Here is a 22,076-nt window from a genome sequence, read left to right as displayed (position 1 = left end):
TTCGGAATTCTTTGCAAAGGTGAGGACTGAATCTTAGTCCCCTGAGTCAGTATGTGATGCTTTTTAGAGTCCTCTAAATGCATGATAGGTGAATGAGCAGAAGACAAGAAGTTGAGAGGTCAGGAGGAAAGACATAGTTTAGTGTCAGATTAGAGAAGATTTTAGAAGACTTTCAATGTCATGATAGGTAGTCTGCTTCTCAAAGTATGGTAAAGTAAAAAAATTAGCTAATGAAGGGAATGTTTTAATCTGACTGCTGTTTCCAGGGTTCATTTTGAGGAGGGAATGGCAGGTAGTGGAATGGAGTAATCAGAAGCAAAGATAAAATAAGGGGTTGATGTAATGGACCTAGAGAAGAGATGCTGTAGAAAGAAGGAGAGTTTCTCCTTAATGATGGAGTGGAGTGTGCACTCTTGGGAAAGATGCTGAAGAAGACAAAATGTAGCCTCCAATCGGCAGTGGGGGCAGACGGGAGATAACAGTGATTTGAACTTCTAGTCTCCTCAGGGGTAGGGGATGTAATTAATGAAAGTGAGAGAACAAAAGGATATGGTGTATGGCAATGCATCTTGTTTTGGACAGAAGTATCCATGGAACATCTGGATCCACTGGAAACAGGTTAGAGGCTCAGGAGAGATGTAGATCTTGAGGACATCTTCATTCAAATATTGATATTCTAGGAGTAGATACGTTCACTTTATTTTGGTTTGTTTACTTTTGCCCACTCCATTCTTCCCCATAGAGTGACCTCTTGATAAAGTGAAAATGTTGCAGGTAAAACTTAAACTATTTTTTAAAAAGTAATGTTTCCTACTTTGTACCTTTTGCCACCTCCTATATTCAGTACCCTTATTGAGTTATTGACTGTACATTTTGTTGGATTCTACATGCATGAGGCTTATCTTTATTGTGATGTCCTAAACACAGAAAACTGAAAAAATAGTTTCACAATTGACACCTAGATTGACACCTCTCTGGGCCACTGTCTATCTACCAGCTGCTACTAGCTTTCAGTATCATACACCAGACATTAGTCTTAGCCCTGAGTACAGCTGCAAATAAGACCAAGTTCCTGCTCTTGAAGAGTTTATATTCTAATAGAAGAAACTTAGCAAACACAAGGAAATATGTAACAATATTTTAATTGTCACAAATAAAATAAGTAGGATAAGAGAGTTAAGAGAGGCTACTGTGTTTATCTCTACAGTTGTTTTGACATTGAAAACAAAAGAGCACTAAATGCTGAGTAGTGTCTGTTCTTGGCTTAAATTTGAATCCTGTCTGAATGGAATATATTACGTGGATTCAAGAGACTTTTTCTTCGTGCTGAGAGTTTGGTCAACATGCTGTGCATGTCTAGTACATTATAATTAACATATCTTTCCCTGCCCTACACAATTCCTTCATTTAACATAAAGCGGGGTTGGGTGTGTGATGAAAATCATTTTTCTTCTGTGTAATCAGTTTTTTCCTTTTGACGTTGATGGAGATATTTCTATTCTCTTCACTTGAGTCAAGATGAATCCCATCTACCTATCATAGGGCCCAGAGAAAGGCCTGCGGACAAGTTGTGTGACAGCTTAGGAAGGAGATATTCACCCTTCCTTTTGGTGTCCTAAAGAAACAGTGTTGTCTACTTTTTGGTCAAGATTTGAAACAGAAGTAATCACATTGCTTATCAACCCTCACATTTAAACTCTGGGCAAATGCACTTTTATCCTTCCAATCATCACGTTAACCATCTGTGAAAAAGCATAAATCTCAGATTCCAGACGTCTGATGAATCAACTAGAACATAATTAACTCAGCCAAATCTCTCTTCTCTTCTCTGGGGTTCTCAGCACACTGTGGAATAAGGCCACAGCTGGGAAAGTGCATTTGAGAAGCCATAAGTGTAGACTGAATCCATGGGCATTAACTCACATGAAGTTGATCCACAAAGTCTTAACTCACAGCTCTACCACCTACTAACCATGTGACCTTGGAGGTGATCAATTTCTTTGGGCTTATTGTCTTTTTCCATAACATGTTTATAACAGCATCAGTCTCAGATATGGTTCAGATATAGCACTTCAGGTGGACATTTCAGCATCTTCCTAGAAACTGTGTGATCCTTTAGCACCATATCAAGTCCATCCTCAAGTCTTCATGAAATCTTTTCCCCAAGTGTGTTTTTTCCAAAGTCCTTCATTTTACTAATTGTGCTCCCTTGCCTGAACCCCTCCTTCTTAAGATAGCTTTACCAAATACTGTTCCAGTTTTCCTTCAACTCCTTCTCCATACAGAAGCTGAGGGAGAAGGATTCTTTAAAGTGGATCACATAAACCATAACAAATAACTCTTCTGCTGAAGCCTTTGAATGGACTCATCTTGCCCTTGGAATGCCATTCCACCTCTCTCCCATCACCTCTGTACAGAACTGCAGAATGCTAGGTAAAGGAAAACTCCCACAAAACTGGTTACAGAAGTGCTCTGTGTTGAGTGTGAGTCTGTTGAAGAAAAGAGGTATTTTTCCTATTTACTCTGTACTCAAAGTTAATCCCCTGATAGTAAAGAAGCTTCAGGAATCTATAATGATAGATGTATTTATCTAGCTATCATGAGACCGTATGCTACATGAAGACAAGGAGTACATAGACTTTACTTAGCCTTCCCTGTTACCTGCAGGAAGATAAATATAGGATGCCTAGACTTCTGCCATTGGCACCATGGACGGCAAACAAAGGAATGGCAGATGTTCCTGCATCAAGGTGAAACCAGGTGTATTGCGTCACTTGGATTGCCAAATAACCCCAGCATCAAGGAACTGCGGCCATAAAGCACTTCTGATATTTTCAGCTTGAAAATGCTGGGGAAATACTTGCTGATATTTCTCCCTCTAACTGTGGAGTTGTGCCAGGCAGACAATGCAAAAGAACAGATATCAACCAAGGTCACTGAAAGCACTATTACATTCAGAGGGGATATATTCCATGCATTTTTAAAATTAAAGTCTCATGCAAGTAGCAGAAAAATACACCACAGATTCTTTAGCTTGATTGTTTCAACTTTTAATAGTAAAGGTCAATATGTGCCTCAACTAACTGTTGGGCATTGTTCTGTGATTGCCAGGTTGTTTTATGTATGTGAAGCAACAAAACAATATAAGGTGACAAACAAAGATGGAAAAATATTAAAATGAAAATAAAGTTGGCTATGTGCTACCTCAGGCTTTAAAACTCTTCTTATCACTTTACACGAAGTCTATTAAAGCCAAAATATAGTGGAAATACAATATACTGCAATGAATGTCTTGAAACTAGCAATTAGCGCAAAAGCTGAGGGCAGTTATTATGCACCGACTTTTAATACCAAGACGATTTGTGGTCTCACAAAGTTCCTGCCTTAGGCAAAAGTTGTGCTGAGTTCTAATAGGTCTAGTTGTTGGCTGTCAGAATAATGGAGAATTTGGTAGCGGAGGGGCTGGATGCTGTAAACAGCAGAGATAATTAGAAGGTCTGTGGAGAGGAGAGTGAATGAAGCTGGTTTATTCGGTTGCAGGGGAAAGTGTTTGTTCAGGAAGCTTCTCATTGACACAGTATAGTCTGGATCATGGAAAGTTTATTTGGGGAACTTTTGTGGCTCTTTTGGCAGGCTAATTATCCTTTTTGATTATAATGCTATGGCTATAATTAATAAGTTGTACTTTGTTGAACACCTACTATGTGCTTTGTCCTGCCCATTCAGTTCTTCTATATTCCCATTCTACAGAGAAGGAAATCAGGCTCAGAGAGTAAATTTAATCCAGTGTCAGGCACTAGCACACAGTCAAATTTATATTCAACTAGAAACCATGTTATTTGTACCATATGGCGATGTGTTCCTAAGAAGCATGGCTAACATTGCCAATCAGAACTTTCACTGAGAATGTTATGCATTAATGTCTAGTTTGAACTTGCAGTCACGGCAGAGGCAGGCCTTAGTTTCACAGAAGGGGCTGGGATCAAGAGTGAGATCTCTCATAACTAATTATTAATGATAGGTCAAGTGCTAAAGTTTTCTAGTAATTACTTTTATTTTGAGTAAATTAGTTTTTGAATCTACATTGTCCTTTGTAATAAAGCTCTATCTTTCTGTCTTTGACAGAGTTTGTTTTCTTGCCTGATGAACCAGCTGGCCATGTCTTTGCAGTCTTTCTGTGTCAGTTCTCCCAAGCTGGTCCACGTGGTTATTCTGCCAGTTGAGTCCAACCCAACGGGGGTAAAAAATCCAAAAGCAAAGTCCCATGGGTTGTAGAAGGACATAGATGATGATTTTTGCATCATGACAATTTTGCCTTTAACTCTACCTGCAAATGTTAAATGAATATGACAATTTACCTGCATGCTAAGGGATAAGGACCAGATTCAATGGCAACCTCTGCCTTGAGAGGACTCAGTCACACACTTAGGTCAATCACATGTTTTTTCATACATTCTTCTCTCCAGAAAGCTACAACAAAACTGGGTAATTGATAAGAAATGAGAAATCAATGCTATCATATGCAGAGACTAAAGGGAGTGAGATTACTCAGGCTGGAATGGGAAGAGTTGAGAGATGGTATTACTGTAAGATATACTCAAGGCAAGATGAGGACTTGTTTAGCAAACACCAGACCGTTTGAAAGAGATGGCTTCATCAAGAAGTCTTCCTCTGCTGCATTCTTCCAGGAAAATCAGCTTCCCTTCTACTTGCTCTGCATTTACACCCACAGGAATTTGTTTCTCCACTGACTCTGGGCTAAGAAGATGTGGATTCTGGATCTGGCTCTAACATGGCTTCTATGGTGCTCTAGAGGCTCAGGTTGCTCCTCTGCCCAGTAGGAATGTTAAGTCTTATAAGACTTGCATGGAAAACCTCACAGGTATTTACAAAGGTCAAATGGGAGGTGGCATACAAAGTGCTTTGTGGTCAGTAAGAGTTTTTGATGGACAACTTTATTGCCTCTCATCATGTGATACAGGCCATCTTATTTGAGTGTTGTTGGGGCAAACACTTTGGGGGTGTCGTAGTTTGACAGACCTGCCCATTAATTGCTCCAGGTATCTCTAGCTTTCTGGAGCATGGCTTCTCTGATGCCACATTAAGGTTGTACATGAATTATCAGAAAATGCCATAAAGAACTCTTGAAGAAGTGAACAAGAGGATCATCAAGTTTAAATAAGACTCAGCATCACTGATTCTGAAGCTTTGGTGCTGTGGGTGTTTCTCCAAGCAATGAGGATGATAGGAATATTCTTAACTGTCTTAAATCACACACCTCCCAATTGAGGTACAGAATCCCTGAGTAATAGCATACTTCCATATAACAGATTCCTCCAACCCCATTGCCACCTACTAGGCTGAGCCTCCACCCGTCTTCAGCCTATGACAGGCACTGTTTCCTAATGGGTTCTGAACATTTAGCCTCCACCTTTCCAACTATGATTGCTGTATGAACAGCCAGAGCCATCTATTAAATCCTCCCCCAATCACATCACTCCCCTACAGTAAAGGTCCTTCCTCATTCTCCTACTGTTTCCAGAGTGCATTCCAGTTTCCAAATATTGACTCCAATGTCTCCTGAATCCAGCACCTGATACATCTTCACCCTGGTCCTGTCCTCTGCCTCTGCTCTTTTTCACTACACTGGAGACATGCAGGCTTCCTTTTAGTGTCTTTGCCTCCTGGCTGCCTCAGATCCCTGCTTCTGTGATATTCTCCAGACAAGGTTGCTTTTCTTCCATGGATGCCTGTTACTAAATTCTTCTCCTTCTTGGACTTTGGTTAAATGTCATATCTGCAAAGAAATATTCCCTGACTCTTCCATTTTCTATAGGATTTGCCCTCTTCTCATCTGTCCTCCATTCTTATTCTGTTTTGCAGGGGTCAGCAACTACTCCATTAAATGTTTGAAAAAACATTTTAAGTATTGTGGGTTGTAGGATCTTTGTTGCAATTATTTAACTCTGCAATTATATGGTTAAAGCAACTGTAGACAGAACATAAACTACTGGGCATGTCTGTGTTTCAATAAAACTTTATTTGTAATACAGGCAGCTGGTGAACTGGATTGACTGACCCCTATACTATGGCTTAGTGCTTTTCGTTTCTCCTATGGCATTTATTGACAATTTTAAGTGTCCTGTGCTCCCTTAGTTGATTGTTGTTTGTACTCCCCAGTCGACTATGTGTCCTGGAAGCAGAACACCACATTCCTTCTGTTATCTCCGTCATCTCAGTGTCTAGAGAGGGTTCTGGCACACAGTTGCTAACTTTACACATTTTAAGAATAAACAAAACAATAAAATGTGTTTTACCTGTTATTTTCCCAGTCAATATCTTATAATCTATTAAATTTGCCTCATAGTACTTATTTCAACTTTTCATTGCTTACATGAGGTATTTTTGCAAGTTCCACAATCACAGAAAACCCTGTGTATCTTATTTAACTCATATAACTTGCACAGCCTTTGGCATATAGACAACCAAACAATTGGGATAAATAAATAAAGGAATAAAAGAGTATTGCCATTGGGTAAAAGAAACTTTGACTTCTATGATAAATTTTATTTTTAAAAAGTATGACTTGAAAGAGTGAATGAATGAATGAATGAATGGAATGTGCCCACTGACTCTGCATATCCCTAATTTGAAAATTCTAAAATACTATAAATTGTAAATTAGTGAATCCTGTAAGAAACAAAAATAAAAAACCTAGTTGTTTGTCACTGTCTAGATAAGTCTCTTTAGTTACTTAGAGATCTAAGTAGTCATATTCCCAGGCTATTTTCAGGTAGTTTCTCAGTGAATATCAATTCTTCTGAAGGGTACACCCAGAAGCTACCCCAAGTCAACCCCACTGGAAGGCTCAGTATGACTCTCCAGGGTGTTTCCTCTCTGCCACATGGTTCTGCCACTAAGAACTGATTTTGTTAGCTCATGAGCATAACTATGTCTTTGTCTCCATGGAAAAGCTTTAAACTGCATTGAAGGGCTGTATAGCAAAATGATACCATGCACTACAACCCAGGAAAAGGAAAGATGAATAGTCTGGCAATTCCTCCTAGTTTGTGTGAGGCAAGCCTTATGTTAATCTTTTTTATCTTTCTTGGAGTCATTATTAATAGTGTCCCTTTTCCTTCTCAAATTACCTGATTTGGACAATAAATTATCTTGTCACTAGAAACATAGGAATTTGGTACATTTCTTTCCTAAGGATGACTGATCATACTTTGGGTGCCTACCAGGTTATTGGAGTTGGGTTTTGGAATGCTCAGACTGTATTCTCTGGCCTATGGTGGATGATAGATAGTCTTGTTTGTGACCATCAGTGAACATTTTGTATGAACATGGATGGGTAACTCAGCAAAGCCAAATTTAAATATTTTACTGTTTTAAAGTAGGCTTTCTGTGTCTCATATAAATGGTACAGCTTCTGAAATGCTGACCAGATCTTGAAAGTTGTGATGCTACTAACTGGCTTATGACTTCCTGAAATTATTCAAGAAGGTTATGGAAAGCTCTGCCACAACACTGGCTCTACTCAATCTCTGACTTTCTAGCAGCCATTAAGAAATGTTGGGTGTGAATTCTCTAATCATTTTTGATCAGTGAATTTAAAATATCATGATTGTTGTGAAGGACATTGTTTTAAACCACTGACTCTGGAAGCAGACAGCTAAGCTTGGATATTTACTTCCTACATTATCTTGGCCTCCCTGTGACTGAGTTTCTTCACCTGTAAAATGGGTGTAGCTATAGTCCCAATATCTTAGGGTGCTGTAGTGATTTAATGAGTGACTCTTGTAAAGACACTTGAAAGAGTTCCAGATACATAGTGCCTCAGTAATTGTAAGTTATTATTACTATCTACTTATACATTAATGCTCTCTAGAGAGGATTTTCCATCTTTAGGCAAAGGACCATTTTCAAAAGATTTGAGAAATGGTCACCATCTGTGAAACTTTGTTATAACGGCCATATCATAAATCTTATGGCATATTTGCTTTGAGGTTCATGAAAAGTCATGATTTCCCTTAACATTTGCCTTATTATATAATGTCCCACAATATTTTATAATTTCTGTACCTCTTTGAACCAAGGAATACAATTAAAATAAATTAAATTAATTAGAGCAGATAATTTATTTTAGCAAACCCATCATTTTACATAATGTATCAATTCAACACTGCTTCTTTGTTCTAAAGAATCAGTTGACTGACACATAAGAGTAAAGTAATATAAGGTTCAATTCTATTTAATAGCATTCTGATTGTATTCTCTCAGTAAGTCAGATAATTAAGTAATCCTCTGTAATTAATTAGTATTAATTTCTGTATATCCTTTCTAGTTACCAGAATTATTATTCTACTTTTAGAGTGGCAATTATTGTAATTTAATTCCATATTCAACATTGACTCCTGGTAAATGACCTCCAAGTCTTAAAATATTGTGTTTGTTTAGATAAAAGAAAAAAAACATGTACTTATATAACTTTTCCATTTCTTAGCTCATTTAATTTGTGATTAGTTAGACAGTTTCACAAAGTTAATTTGGTCATATCAGAAATCTAGCTGTTGTGTTATTGCTTATAATGCACAATTCATGAACAACATTTTTTTATTGTTCTAGAAGATTGGCTTTTCTAGCTTTGTGAGGGCTATAGGACTCTTAGAAATTGTCTAGTATAACCTTCTGCTACAGACCTGAGGACTGAGGAAGGTTAGTGACTGACTCAGGCTCAGGCTTCTGTGTCCACCTTTGGGTCTTTTGCTCTTTTTGTCATTGTTCCCATCCTTTGAAAATCCCTTCTCCCATTTTTCTCAGCTATATCCTTTTACTCTTCAAACTTAGCTTGGTTGGTCCTTAGCTACAGGAGGGTGAGGAGAAGATTCTAGAAGGTGGGGTCAGCTATGCCCATAATATTAGTGGAAGAGGCAATTTGAACCTGGGACAAACTCTTAAAGTTCTCTTGGGTAGCTAGATGTGTAGAGGTGGATGGAAGGAAATGGCCTGAAAGTGACATGGAAGTGACATGTCACTCTCTAGACTATAACTCTAGAGAGAGGAGAAGGAAAGTGAATTGATCCTTAAGAAGAGACCTGAGAACAATTGTCTAGTACTCAGTTGAGAGACATAGGTGACAATTGACTTAGCCATGTTCTGTAACAGACCCTATTCCATTGTTGCCAGATTCTGTGCACTTCAGTTCTGATGGGTTTCTCAAAGATGTCCTTTCTCCAGTCTCTCTGTTACACTCCTGTTCAGGACACCACTAGAGCTACTGTGGGCTTATGTGATACTTCCTCACTGGGCTCCCTGTCTTGGCCATTCTTCTCTCCCTGCTCCAGTGGGTCTTTTCTAGTGCATGAATTGGGTTTTATCAAGTGCTTATTTTAAATCTGAGACGGGTCCTTATTGACTTGCAAGGTAAAGTCCGAAAAAGCATTCTCACCTTCTGGTCTTCATATGTGTTTCTGACTCTCCCTCCAATTTCTAAGAGCCACCTGCCCTGCTGACCAACCACATTTGCCCTTTCTGAGCACACCATGGAATTCCTTCTCTCTCATTTCCTGTCTCCCTTCTTTGTCCAGAGGATCTCTCCTGCTTATGGGCTCAACCCAAATGCCATTGCCACACCAGTTCTTCCTTCTCCTCTTCCAAGTAATATAGGACACTGTTATGGTTTAGATTTGGAATGTCTACCAAAGTCTCATGTGTCCCAAATGTAACTTGTTCAGAAGTAAGGCTTTTGTGAAATGATTGGATCATGAAGGCTCTGACTTCATCAGTGGATTAAACCATTACTGGAAGGGGTGGGACCTAGTTAGAAGAAGTGCATCACTGGGGCTATGCCCTGGAAGAGTTTATCTTTTCCTGGCTCCTCACTCTCTGTATCCAGGCTACCATGAGATGAGCAGCTATTCTGCACCAAGCCTTTTCATAATGATGTTCTGCATCACCTCATGTCCTTCACAGCCAATGGAGCAGCCAATCACAGACCAGACTAAAATCCATGAAAATAAATAAATCTTTCCTCCTTTAAGTTTTTCTTGTTGGGTAACACAGATACCCTTTCTTAGTCTTCACTGCATATTTCTTGCAAAAGGTGATGGTTACATTGGAGGGAATCCTTCATGCATGAATCCCTCCCCTTGTTGTGTCTGGTTTAACAGTGGCATAAAGATTACAGAAGCTTGTTTCTCTCTTATATCCAGGTTGATGATGAGTAGTATGGTTAATGGCAAATCTCTTCTCCACAGTTTTTCAGAGACCCAGGTTCTTCTGTTGGAAGCTGCCTCTCTGGACCATGGTCACAACTCTTTCTGAGTTCTGAGTGGCAGGAAGTGAATGAAAGCATGGGAGGCAATGTTGCAAGACCCAGACTGGAAAGTGGAACATGTCATTTCTACTCACATTCCTTTGACCACAAGTCAGTCATCTGGTCACATTTGCCTGCTTGGGAGGTAAAGAAATGTATAGACAGTCCCCAACTTACCATGATTTGACTCCTACCTTATTCACTTTTCAATGGTGCAAAATTGATACACAGTTAGTCAAAACAATACTTTGAATTTTGATCTCTTCCCAGTCTAGTGATATGTAATATATTCCTCTCTACCACAATGCAACAAGCAGAGTTGCCCATCAGCCTAAAGATCATGAGAGGACATCACTGACCCTGTAAAGTATCCTGTGTTGCTAAACTAGAGTGTTCTGTTGGTTAGGTGTGTCCAGAGAATTTTGGATTTATGATGGGTTTGTTGGGACATGGTCCCATAGCAAGTCAAAGAACACCTGTAATTTATCCACATATCTAGTGAATGTGGAGAACAGGTTTCTGTGAATAGCAAGCAATCTGTACCCATGCACCTTCTTACAGTTCTCTGGAGTTTTACCACTGACATTACCTGCCCAATCCTCTTAGGCATCATGGCCACAAGATTTCATGCTTCATTTTGAGAAAATATTAGCCTCTATGCAAGTGTATCAATTGTCTGATATCAACAAATCCTCTGCCTTCATTTCTTCTTATTTTCCTTTAAAAATTATCATAAACTTTGCTACTTAAACTGTCAGGCTTTATTTTCCTTCTGTATGAGGAAAAGTTCCTGTACGTTAATTTTGTCTTATTTCTTTGTTTAATTAGACAATCTCTATTTGGCATAACCCAGGCCTGATTTAAATTTCTTTTTTTCCTCATCTATTGTCTTTCTTATGGCATTTTCCAGGAACTGTACTAATTTAGTGAATCTTTTATCTCGATCAGCCTCATCAAGCAAAGAAGGTAGTTTCTTTTTCTTTCTTTCTTTCTTTTTTTTTTCTGGAAGTGTTTGTGAAAATTCTTTTGTATAGCTACTTCCTCGTATGGGTTGATCTTTTGTGCTTTTTGCTTAATGCCATTGCTGTCAGTTCCAATGAGGATGCTCTGAGTAGTGATGCTAGTATAAGAGACAGTGCCTGCCTCTTTGAAACAACTGAATTTTAAAGCTCCTTGGGTAGCACCTGAACATCTCTGTCTCTCTTGTCACAATTCTAGGTAAGAATTTGCTTTTATATTTATATCAGCCCCAATGGTTTCTGGTAAATTCATAATACACAATTTAGCTCCTTGACTTTTCTTAATCTTATGTTTTGATTTTCCTTGGGGGAAAGTTTCTAAGTGCCCCCTTGTAAGACAGAGGTATGAGTTGCATTCTGTTCAGTGTTAATGGATGGCTCAAACATGGTCTCTAATTTGTGAGCCTGAGAAGGGAAATTGAGTCTCCCTGCTGACTTCCCTCACAACCACAAGCTGTTGGGCCTGAGGTTCTGGAACAAGGCAGTGCAGTCTTTAGCTGTCCATGCCTCCTGTCTGTTCATTTTGTTCTCTATGAACCACAAGTCCAACCTTGATCCTGCAGCATAGAGGCCTGATTTCTGTTATTTTACCTTTACTTTTCAATCTTACCTCCTAGGCCCACTCCTTTTTCCATATAACAGGGACTCAAGGAATATGAATCTCCTTCTACCTTCAGGCCACCTGCTAAACAGGACACTCTCATACCCTGGCTGCCTGCAGTGCCCTTCTGCCTATGACTAATGCCTATTTAAGGCTGCTGCCCTTCCCTTGTCCTCAGCCTAAACTGGCTGGAGACCCACACACCTGGGTGGGTGCATGCGTGTATGCATACACACACACACACACACACACACACACACACACAACAAACTAAGCCAGGTGTGCATCTCCAGGCTCCACTGCGTATAGTTCTATCTTCCTGCAATTATAGTGGTTTATTCATCTGCTGTCTTTTCTCTTCCTTCGAGAAAGCAATCTCCTTTAGGATAGGCAATTGTGTCTTTCTTTGGGGTGTTTCCAGTCCCTTGCCTAGGTTTGTCCAAGTTCATACAAAATGGATGATTGATTTGTCCACCCCTCAGGTGTTGGGTGCATGTGTGTTTCTCTGTGGAGCCCCAGCACTGCTAGAGCCTGGTGTCCTATACAGTGAGTGCCTGACAAGTGTAGCATTTGAGAAGGGAGAAATCAACTACCTCTCCTCCTTCAGAAAAGGACTTTGCTGGCTATTCCAGACCCATTTCTCTTCTGATGGAAATGTCCTTCCCTAATCGCTCTGTCCCAGACAGGCATTTTTCAACCTCTGAATGGCTCTGGCTATCTTGAGTCAATTGTCATTCTGACAACACAGAGGTTTTTTGAAAACACTTTTGGAACTTGGGAGCAGTGAGAAGCAGACAGTGCATGATTGCATTGGGACTCAAGAGCAAACCTCAGCTCCCCGGCCGTGGCCATGCGCCAGGCGCCGGCTCTCATGAAGACAGAACAGCCTTTTGAAGTGCTGCAGACTCAAACCAGGGAATCACTTAACATCTCCCTAAGCAGCCAGTAGTGGGAACAAGGAGTGTATTTGATAATGGAGAGATGCTGGGAGAAGGCCGAGCCAGTGCCTCCCTTGTGATCAAACATGCTACAGAACAGAAATTAAAATGAGAGGACCAGGATGGGGGTGGGGGGTAAGGGGCAAAGCTGCTCTCATTAAAAGAGCAAAAGGCAAGGGGTTGTTTTATATCAGGAAATCAGCCGTGAAGTTGAGGGCCTTAGGAAAGCTTGAGTGGGCATTTCCTGGTTGGTACTTGGGATGAACAGCAGATTGCTGTCAGAGTCCCAATTCTATCTACCCCACCCTGGTTCCTTTGGATGGATTTGAAGGGTAAATCTAAGAAAGAACAGAGGCAGCTCATCTGTGCACCTTGATTTTTTCCCACTTTGCATTCACAAATGTCAGCATTATCCACATGAGTGGTCCCAACCAAACAGCAGGGTATTGTGGAATGTTCCTGGACTTCTAGTTGGAATTCAAACCTGAGTTTGTGTTCAGTTTTGTCTTTTATGCATAACACTAAGCAAAACTTTTAATTAAGTATTTTTGAATGCTTAATGTCCTAATACATTGGAGGAAAAACATCTATACAGGTTGGGTGTCATTTATCTGAAATGCTTGGGACCAGATGTGTTTTGGATTTTGGTTATTTTTGGATTTTGAAATTTTTGCATATACTTAATGAGATATCTTGGGGATGGGATCCAAGTCTAAACTTGAAATTTATTTTTGTTTCCTATACACCTTTTGCACCTAGCCTGAAAGTAATTTTATACAATATTTTTTAGTGTACTTACAGTTTGACTGCAAACCATCATGAGACCATTTTCACTAATAGCACTCAAAAAATTTTGGATATGGGAACATTTCAGATTTTGGATTTTTAAATTAGGGATGCTCAACCTCTACTATACTAATAGGGTCATGATGGGGATAAAAAGATGAATGAATATACTCAGCACTAATCGAGTTTGTTAATTAACTCTGAAGTTCATCACATGATACCTATGTTAAGTAGACTTGGTGTTTCTAAACATCTTTCCAGTCTTTTCTCCTGAAATACAGTCATGTTTTAAACATGCTGCCATGTGTCCCTGATTTATAGACACAGAAATCACTATAGGCCTTTTCATATCAGCCAAGGAAATCAGATCCAATGCTACTCTATTAAAATAAAATAATAAACTTGTAGGATGGCCTGATAAGCTATTAGAGTAATGGAAACACTCCATGGATCTATTATTTGTTTACTATTAGAATTATTAATGAGTGAATTAATGCATTAGTGTATAATTAAAACCAATTTTTCTTCATTTTGGAGGCCGAATTTCACAAAACCCACAAGGAGGTGTTCCATTACCATTTTGTACTTGCTTAACTGAAATGCCACTGCCTGTGTTAGCTGTGTCTGAAACCTGAGCAGAAGGCAGCATTTTCTCCGAGTGATGTATCAATTCCCCTTCAATCCAGGGGTTACTGCCCAAAGATCAGGTTGCCAACTGCAGTGGATACTAGTGGGCCAGGAGGAGAGCCTAGAAACGCTGTGGTGCAATGTCTTGTGCAATGTCTAGTATAAGTACCAAATAGTCACCAACAGCACTCAGACTCGCACAGACTGTAGAGGAGATGCCCTATGCATTCCAGACTAATTAATATCCCTCTGCACAATACACTTGCACTTAGTTGTACTGTGTACTCTTTGTAATCTAATTTCAGTCAAATTACTTTTTTGCAATCTGCTCAAAATATGTTTGGAACAGACAATTATTATAGGAATAATTTCTTTTTCTTTGTACCTTGCTATTTCCCCCTCTTTTTGCTTGCTTTTCCCTCCCTTCCTACCTCTCCTACTTCCTCCTTTTATTTCTTCAGTTCATTCCTCCCTCCTTTCCTTCCTTTTTTCTTTTGCAACTTCAAAATATTGCTTCCCTCCATTAAATGGGTCAAGTGAGTTGAGCAATTCAAATTTCTTCATAGATCATTTTATGATCTCTTCAATTGCCTTCTTTCCCCCATCACTTTATCATGAAAGGTCATTTCTTTTCTTTCAAGAGATTACCAAGTTGTTAATATCTATCCATGAATTCCAGTTTTCTGGACTTTCCCTTAAATTACTTTAAAGTACCTTAAACATTTCCTGAAGAATTTTCAAAGCAGATGAATTACTAGACACCTGGAATATAGAGATATGGATTGTGAGATTTGCTCCTCTTAAGGAAATCAAATACACATTAAAATTCAGAAGAGGTGTGCATTTCAGCATGATTCACTTATTCAATACCCAACCATTTCTTTAATTTTAAAGTAACTTTAAAAAAAAAAGACATAGAAATTGCAAAAAAATAGTAGCATTTCCATATAATGACTTCCCCAGTAAAACATGCATATCCATATATGTTATCAAAATCAGGAGATTGATTTCAGTGCAATACTATTTACTTAAAAGGAGTCTCTATTGTATGACTATTATTTTAAGTGTTTTGAGCCTCAAAAAGAGTATATTTCAAAGAGCAAATTCTCACTAGGGGCACTTTTGCCACCCTGACTGTAGGGCAAATTTGGCAATGTCTAGCCATAGTTTTGGATGTCAGAGTTGGAGGATGGAGTCATGCTTCTAGTGACAAATGAGTGGAGGCAAAGGATGCTTCAACATATCCTACAATACCCAGGCCCAGGCCAGCCCCCACAGCAAAGAACTATCTAGATCAAAATGTTGTTCATGCTTAGGTTGAGAAACCCTACTTTAGAGATATATAACTCCCACAGCAAATCCATTCTCGTTATATCAGTACAACTTGAACCAAAGTGTTCAAATTCAAATATCTATAGTGGCCAACTGGGCAATGATCAAGAATCCAGCAGGCCAGGCAGGATTGTGGAGAACTAGAAAAACATCTGCTCTGTTCCAAAAGGAATGGTTACAGCTGGGCTCAAGTGGGACTCATCACGTGAAAGCCAGACCAAATTTGCAGGGTTATCAGATCTTTTCATAGACGCCAAACATTTGGACTTTAAAAAGTGGGCAAGGTCACTTTTGTTTGTGAGGATACAGGGTGCAACCACTGCTGTGGGGCATAAACTTGGATCCTCTGGTTAAGGCTCTTAGCCACGTGTTAACTGGGTACTTGTGCAATGAAATCTATGTCTCAGCCTTAGTTTATTAAGAGTAAAATGGAAAAAGTACACACCTCTCTCTTAGTCTGTTTTCTGTTGATTTAACAAAGTATCTGAGCTTGGTCGTTTATGAAGAAAAGAGGTGGATTTTGACTTACAATTCTGAAGTTTGGGAAGTTTAAGATCTCACAGTCTCATCTGGTGAGGGCTGCCTGCCACTCCATTCATGGTGGAAAAGCAGAAGGGAAGTGGACTCCTGTGGAGGGAATACGCTCTGTGAGAGAGTGAGGGGAGAGGCCAGGCTCAACTTATAGCAACCTTCTCTACTAATATAACCCACTTTGATGGGATTACATTAATCCCTTCCGAAGGGTGGATCCCCCATGATCCAAAATGCCTTTTAAAGGATCCTCTTACAACACTTACATGGGGCATCAAGCCTCAATATGAGTTTTGTTGGGGACAAACCATACTGAAGGCATAACAACACCACAGGATTGTTTTGAAGATGATATAAAATAAACAGCATGAAGAGCCTCACTAGCTATGGTCACGTTACCTCAGTACAGCAGCACCCAGAACTTCTTACTCCTCTCTAACTGTAACTTGCCACCAATCATCAAGCTTTCCCCATTCCTCTCTTTTTGAAGCAAGTCTCTTTCCTTTTTAATAAAGTCTCTTGATGCTCATTTGGACAAGCATCCCATACTTCTTAGAGTTCATAAAAAGGTACATTTGATAGGCATCACTAATTTGACCACTTTGATTGAATTGGGCAGAAGGGTAAGTGACTAGACTATGTCAAAATGCTGCTGAATTCATAGGTGTATTTGGACAAAAGTGGATGTGTGGGCCTATTTCACTAGTGGATCCCCTGGGTGTCATCTTGCATCTCTAAGTATTCCATCTATTCTGGTTTTACTCTAGAGGTGAGCTGTCTGTGCTCCCCTGGGTATCCCAGCTTTACCCCATATTCCCTGGGCTTATATTTTGTTGACTCAAGTGTGGCATAGCTGCAATCATTAGCCACATCCACTCTTCTCTATTTTCTACAAGTAAGACTTAGAGACAGAGGATTATTGGCTATCACCTGAACCCAGAGGGAATCTTTGACACACATTATCTGGGAATCACCAGGCCCTGGAAATCGGAGGCAACTTTAGAGCCAAATTTATAATCTGTGTAAAATGATACCAATGAGTTTGGCATGTATGTTCTTAATTTTTAATTTTCATCAAATGTCTGATTGGATATGTGTTTTTCGTAAATAAGCAGAGACTTATAATGAAGTAAGTTGTGTAAAAGTTCTATTTTGTGTTTGTGTGTGTATGTGTGTGAGAGAGAGACTTTCTAAATAATTGATTTACAAGCAGTATTAGTGTATTGTTTGCAATAGATGTACATTCATGAAAAAATTTCTTCTCTTTTTTTTAAGTTCTTATAATAGCATCTTTCACAATTTAGAAGGTGTACTAGTCAGGATAGTTTAAAATATACTACCAATGCAATATCAAGGATTTAAAAAAATGCAGATTTATTTCTGTCTTATGCCTCATCTCCAAGAACACTGGCAAGGGAAAGAAGTGCTCTTCTTGTCCTAGTTTCTGTGAGTCCCCACTAGACTGGGTCACTACTCATCTGCTGATAGCATCATCAGGGTCCTGTTGATAAGGGAGAAAACTTGGAGAACCACCCACTGTCTTTTAAGACTTCCAGCTAAGAAATGATATACCTGTGCTCACATTATATTGGTCAAACAATCATGTGATCCACATGCCTCTAGGAAAAGAAAAGCCAGAATACCCTTGGAGGTATCTCAGCTATTTCAACAACATGAACTACTCTACACAGGCTGGACAGAACTGAAAATAAGAAACCTCCCAACTGTATAGGGTCTGAGAATACAGCACAATTATAGAGCACTTGCATGTATAAGGCCCTGGGTTCCATCCCCAGCACTGCAAAAAAAATAACAATCAACAAACTATATGTTTATATGAGTCAAGTAAGTTTGGGAGATGGTCAATAATCGATCATTTCCTTAAACAGTTACAGTGCACATTTCTTATTTACTCTAGTGTAAAGTAACTAATAAATTTCATTTATAGGATAGGTAGTGGTGACTCCTCCTCTTTTATTTCAAATTTTTAATAATTTGTGTTTTTCTCTTTTTTGTTGAACATGCTAGTTAAAATTGATGGTTTTGAAGAACTTTCGGTTTCATTTTATTTTAGTTTGATTTCTATTTAATTGGTTTCTAATCTAATCTTTATTATTTCCTTCTTTCTGCTGGTTTTGACTTAAGTATAATAATCTTTTTCTAGGTTGTTGTAATGTTAGTTTAAGTATTGATCTGCAATCTTTCTCTTTTTTGTTTCTAATACAGTCATTTAGAAGCCAGAAATTCCTCTCTAAGCATTGAAGTAGCTACTTTTCATATATTTTGTTATATTGTGTTGTTATTTTCATTCATTCGAAATGTTTTCTAATTTCTTTTGTGATTTATTCTTTGACCCAAAGGTTATTTAAATGGAAATGTTCAATTTCCAAGTATTTGGGAATTCCTCAAGTCTCTTTTTGTCTTTGACTTTTATTTGAATTTCATTGTGGGCAAAGAATACACTTTGTGTGAGTTCAGTCTCCTTAACTTCATGGAAACTTGTTTCATGTCTACTATGAAACCTTGGTGAATATTCCAAAGTGCAACTTAAGAAGAATGCATAGAATTTCATTGGGCATAATATTTGATAGATATTAATTAGGCAAAGTTGAAGTCTTATAGGCCCTGTTGGTTTTGCACATAGGTGTTATATTAACTATAGAGAGTATAGTGATGAAGTCTCAGTTTGTTAGATATCGTTGGTTGCTATTCAGGTACTGGAACAAGTGTTCTTACAATTTTGTCAGTTTTATCATTATTTTTTTAGGCAGAGGATTTGCTAGATTTCTCACTCTGTCATTAGGATCTTCCATTTCTTTATTGCTGCTTTAATCAACATTTCCAAGATTTATTCGACAATAGAAGTTTTTGTTTTGTTTGGTTTTTATAATGCACATATATATTTACCTTTTAAAATTATAATTACTCTTGCACACTGTATGACTTGATGGGTTTCTCTGTTACATTGTCATGCATGCACGTATCGTGTTTTGGTTTTTTTTTGGGGGGGGTTAAGCAACACCTGTTTGCAATGTGAGTAAGTAGTGTTTCTTGAAAACATTGTGGGAAACACTGACATAGACTAAACACACAGATTATTTCAATCTCAGGTGCTTTATATACTGCCCACTGATCCTTGCATGTCAATACTCAGAGTGAAGGGGAAGAAGAGAGAGCAAAGTGCAAAATGTACAGACTGCATTGTAAACTAATCCAGACAGGGGCCACGTAAACCATGCCAAATGCCCAATGGAGTTAGGAAGTTGTACATAGATTATCTAGACTTAGACTTTAATTTTCAGACTATTCTCATGATATTATGCCATTCATATATAGTTTTAAAAAGGTTATAACTAAACATCTAAAATAGCAGTTCCCACTGTGTGGCACACTTACCTACCTGAGCCCAGAAGTCATTTGAGATGATAGTCTCAGCTTTCAGTGAAGCACTAACATAAGGAAGGTTGTTACTTATGTGGCATGTCTCTGATCATGTCACAAACCCACCACCAACAGACTATTAGCTCATAACTTTTTGTTTAAAATCAAGACTATGGAGGCCATTCTCATCCCTGTTCCTTTCAAGATCACTGGTGCAGGTGTGCAAGATGACCAGTCACCCTTAATGGTACCATCCATAGCCATAAAGCAAAGTGGAGCTTCTGGTTCACATAGGGATAAAACTTTTCAGGTGTTTTAATTCAAGTTATGAATCCATGGATATGTACACATACTTCTTGGATGAATTTTAGTTACAGTTAAGTAAATTCATAAGTGAATGCGAGAGGTTGGAGAGGAGTGATGGGTTTATGTAGGAAGCGATCTCTTCTGTCAAACTTTAGAGTGGCCAGAAAGTCCTTCTGAAGAGGTGAGATTTCAGGAGCAATTTTTAGAGTTAGGAGAGAATGCATGAAAGCATTAAATAAGTACAAGGGCAAATGGTGCCACTTGAAGAAGAGAGATAGACATAAGAAGACCACAGCATTATTGAGAAAACAGTAATGGCAAAAATGAAAAGAATAAGCGACAAGGAAGAAAACCACTGGATGTTCCTACTGTAACTTCCCACATCACATGCCATGAATACTTGCAGACTACTCATCTCCACCATTTTTACAGGAACCCCTGTCCACTCATCATGCTACCCTTTCCCACCCTAGGTCTTCATAGAGCACCCACCCTAATCCTATCTTCAAGACTCAAGAGAACTCCGAAGCTTCAAGATTCCTAGAAAGATGGTGGACTCTCAGTGGGTCTACTAATTCCCTGCTTGCTTGTCAGTCTGCAATTCACTCACATTTTAGCTACTTGGGAGAAATGAATTCATTTCTTGTCCTAGGTTCGCTGTGGAGTTGACTGCAAGGCTCTTGTGCCTTGCAAAGTCACTGCTACCGTGCCGATATCAATATTAATCATATACGACTTGATACTGTAATTGAATAGTTTTTACACAGATGATATTAACGGATAAAATATGGCATCCTCATGAGAAAACATTACCTTGAAATATTAGCATTATGATATGTTAATTTCTTTGGAGGATATGACTACAGATATATGAGCAGAGGTAAATTTTCCAGCACTCGGCTGACAAATTCCATGTCAACATAACTCTCAAGAATTTGTATTACTACTTGGCGATGACTTATATGATGATGTATAACAACTTAAGGGGTTTTAAAATGCAGTATTTTGACTAATGTGGTTTGGTAAATAGCGTTTGTGATTAGTCCTTTTTCTTTTTCTCCCCCCAATTTCTATAATACTGACAAAAGCCCATAATAATAATAAAAATCACCTCTCCAAATGGAAAATGCTCCACTCCATCACCAGCCATTCCTGGGAAGGTTCCAAGTAGTGTGCAGAACAGAAACCTGGGTGTGCTGCACGCTGGGCTCCTGCAGTACTCAGGTTAGAGTCTCTCTTTCTATCAGGAAGTCTGGTCTCCAGGACTAGTTTCTAAGAACTTTTGCCATGGGGAGTCATCCTCCATGGGAGGTATGACACAGGGGGAGGCCCTGAGCCCTCTGTGTTGTCTTCAAGATGGGCTTTAAGGGGAAGTCTGTCATCCTGATGTCCTGTGAACGTAACCTTGGAGAACTTGGCTCAGGAGTGGTGTCTAGACCCCTCAGCAGTCTGTACCATTTCATAGATGTAGCAACAGTCTGTCATTCTGGGGGGACAAGCACAACTAAAATGACTATTGCTTATATCAATTTCATTTCCCCCATTCAAATTAAAAAAAAAAAAAAAAGCCAGAACTGCCTTCTCCTGTTAATTGAGAACAGGAATAGCCTTTTGGGATTTTCCTGAATATCTACCACCTGTTCTTGTGCAGGCTTGTGCCCATTTCATAATCATCTGCTGGCCCCCATCATTTGGAAGCCATTAACTCTGCAGTTAGGATTTCTTCACAGAAATCTCTGTCCTGTTGCTGCCCCTATATGTCAACCAGGCTCACTGATGTTCCCCCTCAGTCAGGGAGTGCCTTCTCAAGAATAGCTCTGCCTGGGTGGAGTGGGCTGCCTTTTGTAGCCCACACTGGGTTGTCTCTAGACAATAAGCTCATGTTTACTGCCTCGGGGAGGCCGAGGGTCTCCCAGCTTCTCCTATCTGATCTGGCATGTGGAAGGTGACTGACCCAAAAAAGAACAGAGCTCACTCATAAATTATTTGCAGAGGAGATTTCCTACTGGGCCTCTTGAACACTTCACATGTGTTTGGCTCTAACACCGCCATTCCCATTCCTCAGTTGCAAGTGGAACGACGAACTTGATATTAATCTGTCTTAAGGAGAAGCATCTGGAGGCTGACTAATAAAATTTCAATTTGATGGAGGAAAAGGCTCTCAATCAAGCCCTGCTTACATGGGCTCTTCAGAGCTGTGCACTGCTGCTTGTCTTTGTCCCAGGGTCCCCAAA

This window comes from Sciurus carolinensis, chromosome 2 (assembly GCF_902686445.1).
Source record: "Sciurus carolinensis chromosome 2, mSciCar1.2, whole genome shotgun sequence".
Lineage (NCBI taxonomy): Eukaryota > Metazoa > Chordata > Mammalia > Rodentia > Sciuridae > Sciurus > Sciurus carolinensis.
Note: the sequence above shows the minus strand (reverse complement) of the source record.